Source organism: Elephas maximus, chromosome 13, assembly GCF_024166365.1.
Source record: "Elephas maximus indicus isolate mEleMax1 chromosome 13, mEleMax1 primary haplotype, whole genome shotgun sequence".
Lineage (NCBI taxonomy): Eukaryota > Metazoa > Chordata > Mammalia > Proboscidea > Elephantidae > Elephas > Elephas maximus.
The window spans coordinates 80,829,232-80,846,647 of record NC_064831.1 but is presented as its reverse complement, the minus strand read 5'-3'; the positions used below and the strand labels follow the sequence as shown (position 1 = coordinate 80,846,647).

The window sequence follows — 17,416 nt, the reverse complement described above, 5'->3', positions numbered from 1 at the left end:
GTTGGAAGTTGATACGTAAAACTCTTTTAACTCTGAAATAGGGAGGAGTACCTTTTTTCACTAGAAAACAATGGCAGAAAAATTTGTTGAGAGTGAAAATATAGGGACCAGAGAGACATTTTGAGAGAGTCATTTTATGAGAGTTACCTGAAGGGCATGGAAGGGAAGCTGAAATATAAAAAAAAAGTAATGTTTCTTTCCACTAAATTTTAAAGGGACTAAGTTAAAAATGGAGCCCTGGTGGTGGAGTGGTTAAGAGCTGCTAACCAAAAGGTTGACTCAGAAATTTAAGCAATAATGATTTTGTTTATGTTTGTGTAGTTTCTTAAGTTTCACAGAATGGAGACAGTTTCAGAGAAAATAAACAAGTATTTTTGTGAATTACTTAGGTGCCAGAACAGTCCATGGCACATGAACTTGGAGAAAATTATGGGGGAGTATTGTGTTTTTTTTTTTATTGTATTAGATTGCCTTTGAATTCTTGTAGTGTACTAGTGACTCTGCTAGTGGGCAGAGCTGAACCTAAAAATAGATGGGGGCTTATCTAAGCACTTTTGAACTTATGTGTGGAGCAGCTGTAGTGGGCCTCTTCACTCCTTTACCCCTCCTGGCCAAATAATTCTCCTTCTCATTATCTGCTTTGTCTTAAAGCCTTCACTGCCTCTGACAGCATTTTAAGAAAGATATGAAAAGGGGTTTAAACTAGAGCACAGGCAGTGGAATGACTGATAGGGACATTTGGTAAGTTCTGGCATGGCCACAATAAAATCAGGATTTGCTTTGAGAAGTGGCAAGAGTAGCAGATGTTTTGATGGAGATGTGTATACGTGTTCATTGTCTTTTTTTTCCTCTCCAACCTAATATTCAATCAGATCTAGACATCAATAATGCATTTGGAGAAGGCACAGTCTCTTCCTCCTTTGTTAATGAGTTATAGCCTTTCACAGGGCCAAGGAGAGTGAGAGTGAGAGTGACAGAGGGATGAATACCTTCCTCACTGACCTCTTGGCAGTTGTGTTGGACCAACTGAGCTAATGAGAGCTTTCTCTACCTCTCTTGTGTGTTGTCCTATGCTTCGATTTTCTCAGATGTGCCACTTAAATGATATACTGGATCTCTGACCCTGGAATGTGTCCCCTGTTTGATGTTTGGAATTGATGAAAATATAATTGTATAGGCAGTGTTTTATCTTTTTTTTTCCTCATCTGTACTGTTTGTGAAGTGCTTTTTCTTACATTTGACTTCCTTAAATTTTTTGCCTCTCCCTATTCCCCCAAGCCCACCCTAATGACTAAACTTAATAAGTATGGATACAGTTCGTTGAATTCTTTAGTTTCCAGTGTGCCATTTTTTTCTTTAAAATGTTTTCAAGTTTTCTTAATGAAATTTCTCTAACTTTTGTATGATTCCTTCCTCCCCAGTAATTTGTACCTGTAATTGGAGCCCTGGTGGCGCAGTGGTTAAGAACTTACTTGCTAACCAAAAGGTTGGCAGCTCATATCCACCAGCTGCTCCTTGAAAACCCTAGGGGGCAGTTCTACTTTGTTCTGTAAAGTTGCTATGAGTCGGAATCGACTCGATGGCAATGTTTTTTTTTTTTTTTTCCTTCAATTTCCTTAGATTAAAGCAACAAGAATCTGAATATATGTAGTCTTGCTGTCAGGCTTTTCCTAAGAAAATGTTGATCTGGTTAAGGCCTGCAGGTTTAATTATCTTCTTAGGTGCATTTCCATGGTGTGCTCCGCTGCGACTGTAAACTTATAGCTACTTGCCTGCCCTAGTCTTCTGAGGTTAGCCAGCACCTGTGGTACTAGTCAGGCCAGCGATCACTCATCTTGCTGCTTCTTTGATAGGTCAACAGTAAAACAACTTAGTAGCTTGGCCCATATGTGCCTTCCTGCTGGAAAAGCCCTATGTCTGCCTACAGAGTGACCCTTAAGATCCCGTGAGAGTTGAACTGAGGTTTTCTGATTTAGGAATCAGGTGCCATTTGATTTATTTTGAGTTAATTTTATATATGGTTTGAGATAGTTCTCCAGCATCATTCTTTTGCATGTGGGTATCGACTTGTCCCAGTACCACTTGTTGAAAAGACATTCCTTTTCCTGCTGAATTGTCTTGGCACCTTTGTCAAAAATCAGTTGACCAAAAACGTGAGGGCTGACGTCTGACTGTAGTTCTGTGCCATTGATCTGTTTGTCTATTCTTATGCCAGTACCACACTGTCTTAATTCCTGTAGCTTTGTAGTAAGTTTTGAAATCAGAAAGTGTGAGTCCTCCAACTTCGTTCTTTGTTTTCAAAATTGTTTTGACTATCGTGGATCCCTTGCATTTTCATATGAATTTTCGGATCAGCTTATCAGTTTCTGCAGAGGCCAGGTGGTATTTTGATAGGGATTTCATTGAATCTTCATACTAATTTGGAGAGTATTGCTATCTTAACGATATTAAGTCTTCTGATCTGTGAACATGGCCCTCTGCTTTTTGACACCTAAGACACCTGGATTTAATTAATGCTTCTGCAGGAAACCCAGTGCCTTTACAGCCACACTTGTTAGCAGCTGTAGCGGAGGTAGGCCTCCACCTCAGTTCCTCTTCCAATCTTGGTCAAATGCATCTTCATTTTTTTTTTTTTTTAAAACAGAACAAAACCGATTGCCATAGAGTTGATCCCCACTCATGGTGACCCTGTGTGTCAGAGCAGGAATGCTCCATAGGGTTTTCTTGGCTGTACCCTTTATGGAAGCAGATTGCCAGGCCTTTCTTCTGTGGTGCTGTTGGGTGGGTTTGAACTGCCACACTTTCAGTAGCTGAGTGCAAACCATTTGCGCAACCCGGGGACTTGGCATTTGTTTAAAAAAAAAAAAATTTTTTTTTTTTTTTGCATTTGTTTAGAGGAGCCTAAATCACACCTGAAAGCCTAAATGCAAGAGTTTAAGAAACATAGTTATCTTTCCAGCCTGTGCTGTAGAGAGCACAACAGAAATCCCACCATTCCGTCACACACAGATATAGATTGTGTGGAAAAATGGAGTCATACCTAGACAGTGAGATTAGGGAGAGGGGACTTTTTAACTTTAAGAGGCCCGTTATTATTATTTTTAAATTTCTGAGCAAAACTTTTATTCTCCGTGTTTCTGCTTTTCAGTTTGTATGCAGTTTGATCAACTCATTTTTCCATGTTGCATGAGGGATATTTTGTTTAGTAATGTCACTTTCCCTGCTCCATGAGGAACACTTTTGTCTCCTTCCCCCCTTTGCCACCTTTTTCCTGTTGTCTGCTCTCATAGGAATGGGATTTATTCTCCTTTCCTCTCCTAGTATGTAAAGTTTTGAGAAGCTTATACAAAAACTTGATAGGTGGTTTTATGTCAGGAGTATGAGTGGCTTGTAAGCATATGAACTACTTTAGGCAAAAGCCTGTAGCCAATTGTGATTAAAAAAAAAAAGTCCTTTAAAAACTCTGTAGTAATAAAGTTGCTGTAAAAGTAAGATGGCTAACTGTACATGTTTGGTATATTCTAGAATATCATTTTAAAACTGGAAGGGACCACTGAAATCATCTTGTTAAGTGTGTTCATTTTATGTATGAGGAAACTGAGAGCCAGAGAAGTAGAGTGAAATAGTATGCTAAATCTGATAAGACTGATTTTGGTAGGAGTAATTTAAAGCTCTGCATTTGGGTCTGGAAAACCAGTTGTGCAAGTACAGATGAGGGAAGACCTGGTTTAATTGGAGCATTAGCTGATTATAATAAGCTTATTTGAGTCATGAGGGACATTGCTGTCAAAATTGCTAAATTGATCTTGAATGCAGTAATAGAAGTATAATGTCCAGAAGAAAAAGACATTGATGGCCTGTCAGAGTAGAAAAAGACCACACTGGAAGATTTGGACTGCTGGCGTGTTTAGTCATGGTTGCCATATTTTCAGAGAAACATTGACAAACTGGAGCTTGTTTTACCATCCAGTTTATACTCCTGAGGACTGTTTAAAACCTGTTGAACAGAGATTAGTTATATAACTGGGAATAATTATTAGCCCAAAGTTAAGAAGAGTTAACTGTAAATGTCATAGGTATTTTTCAGATATATGAAGAACGACATTGCAAAAGAAGAATAAGTCATACTGTGCCTGACTTTTAGTATGCAGAACACTTATCCAATGGTTGGAGCTCACTGGAAGGTGGGTTGACCAAAGTAAGTGGAGCTGCTTGACAATTGAGTAACCTCCCATAAAAATTGAGCCCCAGGAAGAGTCAGAGACTTGATGACCATCTGCCAGGAGTGGAGGAATGGAAAGCTTAGACTTTTGAAGTCATTTTCTGACCTTAGATATAATTCCATGTACCTTCTTTTCTTCTGCTGTAGTTTTTGTCCAGTTGCCTCAGGAAGATCTTCTTCTCCTCAAACAGATATTTGATTGAGAGGAAAGTATACTAATATAAATTCCAGTACAGCTGATGTGACATGGTTGCAGTTGTTAAAGTGTGCTGAAATGGAACACTTACCCCAGAAATTAAAACTGTTAATAACAAATAATCAGGAATTTGCTTGGTGCCTGCCTAAGGGAGTTTGGGTACTGCCACGTTTTAATGTTGGAGTAACAGAGTTACTGCTGATTCATTTTTCCTAGATGTAGAGGAGCTCATTTAATTTCATGTCTTGATTTCTTATCACTTAACCAAATCTTATTTAGCCCTGATAAAGAAGTTATTGACAGTCTTTTTTTTTTTTTCTTCCTTAAGATGTAACTGAATTTAAAACAGTAAGATAGAAGTACAAAGCTCAGACAATTTCTTGCAGTCTTTTGGCATTGGAATATGCTCAGGGAACTTCATTAGACAGAATTAAGTACACTGTGTGTAGCTTGTTACATGTTCGGTGATTCAGTAGAATTATTTTGGAAAGTACTGTGGTAAATAAAGTAGAAAGGTACGGACTTGAGTGTTAGAGACCTGCATTCAGATATTACCACCGCTGCTTCCTGTGACGTTACTTTTCTGAGCCTAAGAATACCCCATTTTATGGAGTGTTACCAGGATAAAATAGGTGCCTGGCACGTAGTAGGAGTGCCAGTAAGTTTTGTCCTTTGATGAGGCATATACAGGACTTACAGATGATCATTTGGTACCAGCTGAATTTCTTCAAGAAGGTTGTTTCTGTGTATTTTGAATTGTGAGAGGTTTGTGTAGACTTCTACTTTTTCTCCCCTTTGGGTGGCTGCAGTTCCTCCCTGAAATAAAATGCTTACATTATTGCTGGCATTGTTTCATAGATTTTATTTGTTTATAAAAGTCAAAACAGGAATATGAAAACAAAATAAGCCATGTGTCAGTGTGTTGAGATGGCTTAATTTGGTAACACAGCACTTTCAAGGAGTTCAGACTCGTCTTTTTTAAGGAGTAGGGCAAGGATAATATCCTTAAACATGTCTTTGAGCGTCACTTTATTTTCCAAATTGATGGTTAGGTATTGGCAGCAGGGTGTAGTAGCCAGATAGACCTGGATTCCAGTTCTAGGTTCACAACATTTATAGTCATATGAATTTTGGTCAAGTTCTTAGCCTATCTCTGTTTGCTTCATTTGTCAAAATGGAAATGATAATACCTTACAGGTTTGTGGTAAAGGTGAAAAGAAATAATGCATATTAGGTTGCCTGAAACAGTGGTAATGTTAGTTCCTTTCAGCCTTGGTTCATTAACATCTTGCAGCTTTTGCGATGGGTAATATATCTGAAATATTATTTAAGTGAGTGATACACTGCGAGAATATCTGGATTCCTTTGCTGTGAAGTTTAGGCACTTAGAAAGGAACCAGAAGCCCCAGCCAGGTTGCCCAGGTGTTTCTGAATAATCAGCTCACTGTAACTAATTTCAGGTGTTGTTCCTGGCCACATGAACGAGTCTGGTGTTGTGCCTCTTTTCCTTAACACAATTCTTTGGCCTTCCCTACTGCATTCAGAGCTCAGTAACATCTTTTACTCTCAGAGAGACTGACTCAGGATATGGCATCCTAGTTAAAGCTGTGATGGTTGGAGGTGTTGTTTCTTAGTCAGAGCCTCAGTAAAGATGCTAAGGTCTCTTCTTGTTTTTCCATTGTGTTTAGGTTTAAACGATCATTTGTGGATATTTATACTTCTGAACTTTAAAAAAAATGTGGGTATTGTAGCTTTCCTGTGATCTTAATATCAGAAATGGTTGCTGAGGGTACTACTAAGGGCTGGCACACTTATGAGGGGGCGGGGCTTGAAAAAGAACACAGTCAAAAATGGTGTTAGAATGGCCATCCAGTCATTTTCTACCATGTAATCTTTGTATCGTCTTACTTCTCAGTTGCACCTGAGGAGAAAAGGAACTGATCTTTATTGAATACCTAGGATGTGCCAGACAGTGAGCCAAATGCTTTATAAATATGACCTTGTTTTTCCTCACCTTATAATGGCATTATTACTCTACTTACTGATGAAGAAACTGTGGCATATTAATAAAGTCATTTTATACAGCTAGTGGCGTTAGAATTTGAACTCAGGTATGTTGTGACTCAAAAAATCTTGTATGACGTTTATAACCCCAGAAAACAAATTTTATTTCCTTCTTGTTTGGAATAGCTTAACAACACCATTCTTTTTCACGTAATTATTTACATTATGAAGGTGCCCTAAAAGGAGCCCAGTGGCACAGTGGTTAAGTGCACGGCTACTAATTGAAAGGTTGACTGTTTGAACCCACCATTCACTCCTCTGGAGAGAAATGTGACAGTCTGCTTCTGTAAAGATTTACAGCCTTGGAGTCCCTATGGGGCAGTTCTCTTCTCTCCTGTAGGGTTGCAGTGAGTCAGAATTGACTCGATGGTAATGGGTTTATTTACTGTTACACCTCTTAGGCCATGGGTCTGTGGATTTTCTTGAGTTCTTTCTGATACTGTGCAACTTCTAGAGTTTCCCAAGGTAATCTCCCTTCCTCTCTCCCTTACAAGATTTAACGTGGTCCCTCTGGGAGCTGTTTTTCAGTCAGGGAGAAGCCTGACCACCTCCATGCAGCATGGGAGAGAATTCCCCAAACTGCTTCCTAAAAATGTATTTTTATTGGATTATTTTCCTTTTCTGGTTGAACATCTACTATAGTGCGCTTTGCTTACCCACCCGCTAACCCACTGCCGTCGAGTCGATTCTGACTCACAGCGACCCTGTACACATTACTCATATTTGGTGCTAGGTACCCAGGAAAATAGTAACTTTTCTAGCCCTCAGGAACTTTAGAACTTAGTATGGGAGCTAATGTATGCACACGGTTGGCAGTGTGGTAGGTGCCACAAATCCATAGGTTGTACAACCAGTTAGCCAACCAGACAAATGATTTTGTGTTCAGAGGGAGAAAAACAACAAAAATCAAACTCATTGCTGACGAGTCGATTTAGACTTATAGCGACCCAGAGTAGAATTGCCCCATAGAGTCTCCAAGGAGTGCCTGGTGGATTCCAACTGTGCACCTTTTGGTTAGCAGCTGTAGCCCTTAACCACTACACCACCAGAGAAGGGAGCACAAATTTATGTAGAGATTGCACAGAGGCTGTGTTTCTCAATCCTGGCTCTGGACCAGAATATCCCCAGGAGATTTGACTTCAGTAGGTCTGGGGTGGGGCAGGAATCTGTGATTCTGATATGCTCTGTGATTTATGCCATCAAGGAAAATTTTTATTCCTTTAATTCTCAGATATATGTTTGTTCTTATCTTCTGAATATTCCTTTACATTTTCCCCTAGCCTTTATTCTGTACTTTACTCTGAAGTGTCAGTAATTGAATTTGGACACCTGTCAGCTCATTCCCCTTGTCTAGTCAGTAGTTCTGTGAGTGATCTGTGATTGGCTTAAGCAAAATTTCCAAGGTCGAAGTAAATTCAACTCTAGAAGTTTATTCTAGAACCTAGTAGAATGGATTTCATTTACTTGCATATCTTTTGGGCTGAATTTTTGCATTTAATTACAAAGCCCTGTTACATTCTATAAAGTCTTATTAATTTGGACCTTTCTTAATTTCAAATTTGCCTTGTAGAGGCAGAGTGGGATAAAGTTCATCCTTAGTAAGGGTGGTGTTATTTATTGGAGTGTGCTAATTATGTTTTAATCGTTATAAGGCCAGACAGAACCTCTTCTTGGCATTGTTTTATTGACCCCTAGTTTCAGGTTATTGTTTGCAATAAAGTAGTAAAAATTTCTTAAGTTCATTAACACTTGTAACTAAATTATCTTTCTCAAGCAATTCAAAATTAGTTAAAGTTGTAAACTGTATTTTCTGTATGGGAATATATACAGCATATATAGAAAATAAATACAGAAAAGTTATTCTTTAATGGTAGAGACAGAGTGTGTGTGACTCAGTCTTTTCCACTGGGAGCATATGAGTAATTGGACGTTAGTGGCTATTGGTGGATGTTGTATTGGTGGATGTTGTGTTTCACTGAACCAGCCTCTGCGATTTCCAGGTGTACAGTTGTGCTGTCTTGAGATTCTTAGTTGTTCCTACTCTTGTGCTTAATGTGATACTGTGGGTCTTTGTAGTGTTTCTGCCTTTCATCCTGTTTTAACGTATCAGACAGCTACTGTCTATCTAGCCTTTTTTTACTGCAAAATTGAACTTTATTAAACTAATACAGGGTAAAAAAAATGGTCCGTGATCCTGGCAGTGTTGCCATTGGCTGATCTCCATTATTTAGATTCATTTTACTTTAGAAGAGCAGAAAACCATTGAGGTTATAACATTTATAAATATTCTAAATCATTATCAGCAGTAACTAGAATTTGAATGCCTACTCTGTGCCCGGCATTGTGCTGATGACTTTACATATATTACCTTAATATTCATAGTGATACAACAATAACCCAAGAAAGTAGTGATGTTGTCATCCACATTTTGCAGATGAGGAAACTGAAACTTTTAAGGGTTAAATAACTTGCCCTAGGCCAAAGAGCAAGGACCCCTGGTGGCCTAATGGTTAAATGCTAGGCTGCTAACAGAAAGGTTTGACCTTTCGAACCTACCCAGCCACTCCGCAGTAGAAAGACCTGGTGATCAGCTCCTGTAAAGATTACAGTCTAGAAAACCCCATGGAGTGTTTCTGTTCTGTCACAGGGGATTGCTATGAGTTGAAAATGAACTCGGCACCTAACAACAGAAACAGTTATAGCGCTAACAAATTAAAGAAAGCCGAGATTCAAATCCATGTCTGCCTTCAGAACCCATGTTTTAAACTTTGTCTGCTGTGCTAGATCGTCAGCATTGGTGTTCTCTTTTCTTGCTCAAATTGGTAAGCACCCATCCCTTCTTCAGGCGGGCTCTTCTGGTGACGGGAGAGGCATAAGTAGTAAGGTTTAGTGAGTGAATAGTCGGTTAGCATTTCTTACAGTGGGTGCTGGACTGTGATTGGGGAGAATGGACTAGCCATAACTGTTTTACTTTCCAGACATATCCCCAGTGATGGTGCAGAGGCTCCTGTTCAGTCTAGGGCAATCAACATTGTAACATATTCTTTAGAAGCATGGCTTCTTACAAATTTAGGAACCAGGTGTATCAGGAAAATGGGAAAGACCTCTGAGGTTATGCTAACATAGTGGTGAAGAGCTTAGACAGGGAGCTGGACTTTTTGCATTCTTTAGCTGTACCTCCGTGTGACCCCAGGCAAATTCTTTAACCTCCCCAATCCTCAGTTTCCTCCCCTGTAAAATAGGGTAGTATCAGTCCTACCTTTCTCAAAGAAATACTATGAAGGTGAAATAAGACGATGTGAAGTGCTTCGCAGAGTGTCTTGCACATAGCAAGCACCAAATGTCTTCCTATCGTGAGCTAATAGGAAAATCATACTGGTATTAAATTTAGAGCTCATATGAGAGCTGTGAGGTGGAGAGGGCCTAGTGATGAGGTGGGTGCTGGTTATTTTGTCCTCTAATGGGAGCCTTCTGTGTTAATCAGACTTTGTGTTGGGAGTTCTAAGGTCAACTGTTTACAGCCTTTAGGTAGCTACTTTAGGATGTATATAAAAATTCTGACTTCTGAAATATTTTAAAACATTTTTAAGTATATGTTTAAATAGTTCTTGCTCGTAGGCAATATGAAAATGAAATAGATGGTAAGAAATTTGGTTATCAGATTTTTTTTTAGCAGATCAACCTCATAAATATGGAATTTAAAGGATACGAGGTAGAGTTGTACATGCCTGTGTGTTTGCGTTTGGTTGAAGGAACGTGTCCAAAAGAGATGTCCACTGGCGTAGTCACTGGTCGGAATGAACGGTTGGTGTCATTGTGAAGATCTGGGCTGTGATGTATGTTAAAATAACATTAGGCTATATCATTTGTTTAAACAAGCTGTTTTGTTTAATCTTCTCTTGGTATTTTAACAAATCTTGAGTTTTCAGAAGAAAGCTTTTAAGAAAAACTTCTGCTGCGTAAGGTGAGTATGCAAAAATGAGACCATTTACGCTGGAGTGGGAAATCATCTACTTTTTAAATGAGGGTCTCTGAACTGTTTACAAATTCTATGTAGGATCTCCTAAATAAACTACTTTATTAGTGATTATCTGTTTCAGTTTCCATTTTTGAAATTGTGAACATAGTTTTAAAACTGTTTAAGACGTAACATGCTTATGTTATATACCGCAGTCAGGTAGGGGAGAAAGAAATGGAGAGTGGAATAGAAAGACAGATCGCTGTAAACACTTGGGTGACTTTTCCTCAAGAGTGGCATGTGTATTGATAACCTTCGTGGCCTAAAGCATGACATGATGCAATATCACTGACTTCTTTTAACTTCATTGGTTCTTGAATACTTAGACTTGTGTGTATTTTCACAACCACAGCAGATACGGCGTTCTTCATGTGGATCGACTGATGAACGGGAGCAGATGATTTCTAAGATTCTTTTCAAGTCTAAAATTTTTTGGTTCACTGTCATTATCTGATAGGAATAATAGCTGAGCACTTGAAAAACATTCAAAAGTTCTTCAATTGATAAAATTACTTCCTCTCACCAATTATTTCTGACTTTCATTGGGAGGCAGTTTGGGTAAGGGGCTCTTTCCAATTCTATTTCTGGGATCCTATGTTATTAAGTATTGAATGTTACATACCAAATTAGTTCTTCTTTCTTCCTTTTCAATAGAATGTGTACTTTAGCCTAAGAACAATAGAAAACAGCTTCTCTTCTAGCTGTCTCAACTCATTCTAACCTCATTCCTAACGTAGCCTAACTTATAGTTTATTTTGGCTGCAAATTCCTGCCCACTTTTTATCTGCTATAAAAAGGTACTTTTCCTTCAATCGGGGAAAAAACGTAAGGTAACACATGTTTATTTTGGATTATCTTTTCTTCACCATTATTTTCGTAACCCCTGGTGCTCTGTCTATGCCTCTGCCAGTGTTTTTTTTTTTAATGTTGATTGAATTTGAGGGTAGCTGAAACATTTTTATGCAGGGGTGGCTTGTAAAATGTGGGAGAATTCTATGAATCCCTGTCAGGGCATCATCCAGTAGTAGCTTACTGGTGATATGGTAATCACCAGTTGATGCCTTTACCGTTCTGGGAAAGTTCTAGGTGTAGAAAGAGACTCCTAAGAGTTTATTACTTTACCAGCCTGAGCTCAGAAGAACGAGATGGTGCCTGTATACCACTACCAACTGCTCTGACAGGAATCACAATAGAGAGTCCAGGACAGAGCGAGAGAAAAATGTAGAACAAAACTCAAATTCACAAAAAAAGACCAGACTGACTGGTTTGATGGAGACTGGAGGAACCCCCAAGACTATGGCCCTGGATACCCTGCTAACTCAGAACTGAAGCCACTCCCGAAGCCCACTTTTTAGACAAAGATTAGACAGGCCTATGAAATAATAATACATGTGAGGACCGTGCTTCTTAGTTCAGTCAAATATACAGGAGCAAAGGGGCAACTCCTGCCCAACAGCAAGATGAGAAGGCAGAAGGGACAGGAAAAGTATAGACGAATGGGCACAGGGAATCCAGGGTGGAAAACGGGAGAGTGCTGTCACATTGCAGGGATCGCAACTGATGTTAAAACAACTTGTGAATAAATTTTTGAATGTGAAACTAACTTGTCCTATAAACTTTCACCTGAAGCACAATAAAATTATTTAAAAATAAAAAAAAGTTAATTGCTTCAATGTGGAAGGCAGGAACAACTTTACCAAAAAAAAAAACCTAGAGGAATGTAAGCCTCATTATACCACAAGATTTTTGTTCACTTTGCAAAATTGACTTTATAAACTAATACAGGGTAAGAAAAATGATCCATGAGCCTGGCAGTGTTGCCATGGGCTTATCTCTATTATTTAGATTCATATTACATCCAGTCCTCATTTATCGACATAGTTAGGTTCCAAAGACCAGGTCATTGTGCGAAAATTAGCATTATTTGAAAGTGGAGGATGACCATATCAGATCACAAAATGGAGGATGACTACATCATTACATAACTGCCAAACAGCTAAGAATGATGGCCCAGCCTAGTTGACACATAACCTTAACCATCACAGCCAGTGTTACCCCCACTTTGTACCTCAGCGTTTGTTACTGCCAGATGTACATTGTTGATGCACGAAATAGTCATTTAGTAGTTTTTTTACTATTGTTGTAAGGGTGAAATGTTGGATTATGAGATAGTCGTTAAGTAAGGAGTTAGGTGTACTTTATAGGAACAGAAAACCATCGAGGGAGGCCCTGGGCAGGCATTTACAACAACTTTATTTATTATGATTGATAGCACTCGTAGTTATATCTTCCAGAGTTGGAGGTGAAAGGCTCCCAGTTATATTGTTGTTCTTAGGTGCCATTGAGTCGGCTCCCAGTTGTTGTTAGGTGCCGTCGAGTCGGTTCCCAGTTATATAGGTGATAAGTAAATTCTAGATAGTATATAATGTAGGAAAAAATTACCTATAAATCCCATTACCTAGAGGTACTTAACCTTTTGGTTTTCTTCTAGCCTTTTTCTTTCCTATACGTTGTGTAATAATATATAGTTGAGAAGATTACATCGTATTTATAATTTTGTTTTCTGCTTTTTTTCATATAACACTGTGTCCTCATGTTATATAGTTTTTAAATATTGTTTTCATAAAACACCCAGTGCTGTTGAGTCGATTCCGACTTATAGCGACCCTACAGGACGGAGTAGAACCGCCCCAAAGAGTTTCCAAGGAGCGTTTGGTGGATTTGAACTGCCAACCCTTTGGTTAGCAGCCGTAGCACTTAACCACTACACCCCCAGGGTTTCCATTGTTTTAACAGCTAGCGTAATTATATTATTTGGAGTTATTATAATTTAGTTCAACAGTTCTCAGTATTGGGCATTTAGTTCTTCTTTTTTCTCCCAACAGTTTTTCCTTTGATTCCAACAGCATTTCCTTTTTGTAAAGTAAAATTACTAAGCTAATGTTTGAACATTTTCAGCTTTCTCCACACGTGTTAAATTTTATCCAAAATGCTTATGAGCACTTTTTATTTCATACTCATCACCTGAATATGAGATTACTTGTTTCACCACATCCTTGTCAGCAATGGGCATTTTTCATTTTCTACCTTTTCCTGATTTATAGGTGGAAAATATCAGCTAAAAAAATGTTGCAATAAGTTCATGCCCCTCTTGAAGTGATATAAATACCTTGTCAGCCCACACACTATTTGGCCTTTGTTTTCTTGTCTAAACTCAATCCTGACCATCCCTTCATATTATTAGCAAAGCTTGCTAAACACATAGGGTGTCTGTGTTAGGCCCGACCTGCTGTGGTTTCATTAAAACCAGGATATCACTGAAAAGTTAAGCAAGAGTTTGGAAGTTCCCTGTGAAGGAGGAAGAACAGCCCAACAAAGCTATCTGTCTTTGTGTTGTACTGTGCCCGTCCTTGGTATATTTAGCAACTGCTTTGGCTGGACCAGTTTTTACATCTGGAAGAACCAGTCTGAATGTCTCTGCCCCTCCCTTTCATCAAAGCAAACACCTAGGTCATCCGTTCCCTTTTGCCTTTTCTTTTGCCCTTGACTAGCAGGTTTTCAGCTAGCTTATAGGTTTTTTTTTTTTTTATAGGTTGTCGACTTGCTTATACAACCTTAGCACCATGTTTTATTGGGAATATTTCTGTTCTATAAATGAATTTTTTTTTTTTTTGCTGGAGTTAATTACTGTTTTCTAGAATGTTGCTTTTATTGTAAATGAAAATATTGCAAACTCATGATTCCTACCCAAGGAGGGACCTGACTTTGATACTCAAGATCTGATGCAAAATCTTAAACAGGCAGTAGACATATAGATAGAACAGCTCTCTTCTTTCTGTATTCATTGGTAGAAATTGCTCCATCTGGTATTGTGTAGGTGAGTCTTTAATTAACCAGTTTTCACTTGCGATCAGCCAGGTACCAAAAGGAGGGAAAACTCTAAGCAGTCACAAAGGTGTCAACAGTGCTGTGTGTCAGAGCTCACACATGCACACTTGTCTTTTTCCCTAGGAAAGCTCCTTTCCCAGAACTAGCCACATACTCTTGTCCTACATGCATTTTGAGGAAATTTAGTATTCCTAGTCCTGAGGAAATTAATGATGGTCAGTCATTCAGAAGTCAAGACTTAAGTTTGAGGATGGCTTAATGTATTTTTTTTTTTAAATCCCGGAGTGGCATAAAAAATGCATTATATATCCACCAGCCGTATATGAGAGTTCCAGTTTTTCCATGTAGTTGCCAACACTTGGTATCGTTAATCTTTTCCATTATATAGCCACTCTGGTGGGTGTGTACTGGTATCTCATTGTGGTTTTAATTCGAATTTCCCTAATGACTAATGATGTTAAATATCTTCCCTGTGCTTACTTGCCATTTGTTTATATTTTTGGTGACGTGTCTGTTAAAACCCTTTGCCCATTTTTTATTTTTTGTCTTATTGAGTTGTAAGAATTTTTATATATTCTGGATAGATGTCTTTTATCAGATAAGTGATTTACAAATATTTTATCCTAGCCTGTGGCCTGTCTTTTTATTTTCTTAATAGTGTGTTTTGAAGAGTAAAGTTTTTAATTTTGATTCGGTGCAGTTTATCACTTTTTATTTAATGGCTCATACTTTTGGTATCATATCTCAGGCATGTTTGCCTTGGCTGAAGTCACAAGATTTTCTCCTATGGTTTGTTTTAAAAGTTTTATATTTACCTCTTAAGTTTATATCTAGGAGCCATCTTTGGATTAATTTTTGTGTCTGATGTGAGCCAAGAGGCCAAGTTCATGTTTTTGCATGTGGATACTACTTGCTCTAGTGTCACTTGTCGAGAAGACCCTAAGTTTTTTTCCTTTTAAGCTGTATTACTGACTTTCAGTCTTGGATATGCTAATGAGAAGAAGCCTGCATTTTCTGAAGAAGTTGGGGGAGGATGAAGGGAAGGAGTTTGTCTCGTCTTGACCTTATTGTAGGGAACGCTTGCACGCAGTTACCCTCTGTGTGATTCTGGCTTTTGAGAAGACATCTACAGACTCTTGGTAAACAATGAAGAGAATGTTAGCAAGCTTGGCTTTGGTTAAGAAGATACTGTTATCCTCTTCCTCTAAGGGTTAAAACTTTATTTTAACACACAAGCTGGGTTAAGTTTAGGATAGAATAAAGTCAACGTGAACATCTGTTAAAAATAGTCCTAGCATGCTCGCTTCGGCAGCACATATACTAAAAAAATTGGAACTATACAGAGAAGATCAGCGTGGCTCCTGTGCAAGGATGACATGCAGATTCGTGAAGCATTACATATTTAAAGAAAAGAAATAGTCCTAACATGAGAGTTTCTAACTGTAAAAGCAAACATGTTTATCATAGAAACTTTGGAAATTATGAAACAGTATGAAGAAAAAATCTCCCCTTGTCTCTGCCATTCTGATTTTAGCTAAACAATACTTTTAATTTTGTGTGAGTGATGTATGGACTCTGGGCAGCATGGTTCCTTGGAACAATTTTTGGAACTACTGAGGGATTCAGGCCTGTTACTGCATTTCTCACAGGAAGGGAAAGGAACAGAAGAGAAGCTAACCAGGCCTTGTACCTTACAAACTTGATGAAATATTAAAAATATATTAAAAGAGTATTAAAAATTTATTCTCTCTTCTTTCCTACCTGCCCCCCTCATTCCCTTTTACAGGTTTGGGCTGAATAATTTGTCCAAAATTACTTAGCCCTAGTATATGATAGGTCAGAAAGTCAGAGGGAAGCCTTAATTATCATGCAGTTAAAATCTTCAACCTGTGCTTTCTTTTATGACTTGAGGGGCTTTTAAAAGAAGAAGAAAGGTGGGGGTAGTTCTACTTTTCTTACTGTTCTGGTTTATGTCCTTTCCCTTTTATTCTCCATCAGAGTTAGAAGTCCCAAGGTCCCAATCTGTCCTGCTCAAATTAAAGCCTGATTCTCCTCTCCTTTCTCTGTGCTGCGCTCTCTGAGCCTTGGTTTTAACTTCGGCATTTGTTAACTCAACAGAAAGGTAAAGAAGAGAGCTGGGGTTTCTAACAAGAAAAATTCCTTGAATTGGATCAATTTCATCAACAATTTTTATTTATTAGTGAGTAACTAATAACTAGCTATGGATCCTGGGCAAACTTCTCGGTTTCTTTTGTGAATGGACTCAACAAGGATCCCTCCGTGGTATATCAGCAGTCCTAATTTTTGGTGTTGGTGGAACCATGAAATAAGTTTCTGGTGATATGGTCAGAGTATCTGCCATAGGCGCCGCCAGTATTTGAAGAACCTCCGTCTTCTGTTGTCTTAGAGTCGCCACCAATTCATGGCAACCTTCAAACTGTTTGCATTCAAGCTTTAGTTTTGGTATTCAGTCTCTTTATCCTGGCTGTTTTTTTAATGGTTAAGAAGCATCAGTTGTCGTGTACTCTGCTTTTTATGTAAACAACATGGAGAGAAAGGAAGGATATTTGTGATCCTGGAGCCTCATTTTTCTTCTTCCTTCATTTAGGAGATTTTTATGACTGTCAAAGCCTTTTTAACAGCCAGCCTTCCCATTGAGACCCTCACTTTACCAAATAGAATAGCTTATTCTAATCTGTTGTTTATGTTGTTGCCATAGTATCCTTTTTGGAAACAATCTGGTTGATATGTTTGTAAAGGAATCCAACTCCTTCCCCCCCTCCCAATTGGCATTTGCCTGCAGAATATTTTTTTCTTATGATTCAGGCTAAGGCTTGGGGGTGTAATGAGTACAAAGGGAGGTGGGATGTTTGGACTCTGGACAGTTATAAATCAGTTCTTTATATTAACTCATTCTGTTAATGGCTAAACTGTCTCGTTCAGTGACTTAGGGCTTTCCATTTGAGCCAACTACTTGTTACATGAATTGCATTTGTTCCTGACAAATGTTATGTTTGGGCTGAACATT

At 38.5% G+C, this 17,416-nt stretch overlaps 1 protein-coding gene and 1 non-coding gene across 7 annotated transcripts in view; both read left to right on the top strand.

The window, feature by feature from the left end:
- AKAP13 (A-kinase anchoring protein 13) overlaps positions 1-17,416 on the top strand; it is a 395,855-nt gene that overhangs the window by 43,193 nt on the left and 335,246 nt on the right. The gene's annotated exons all lie outside the window — the stretch shown is intronic.
- On the top strand, positions 15,685-15,794 carry LOC126057570 (U6 spliceosomal RNA). Its single transcript, XR_007512649.1, has one exon. It is a non-coding gene; the product is annotated as a U6 spliceosomal RNA (small nuclear RNA).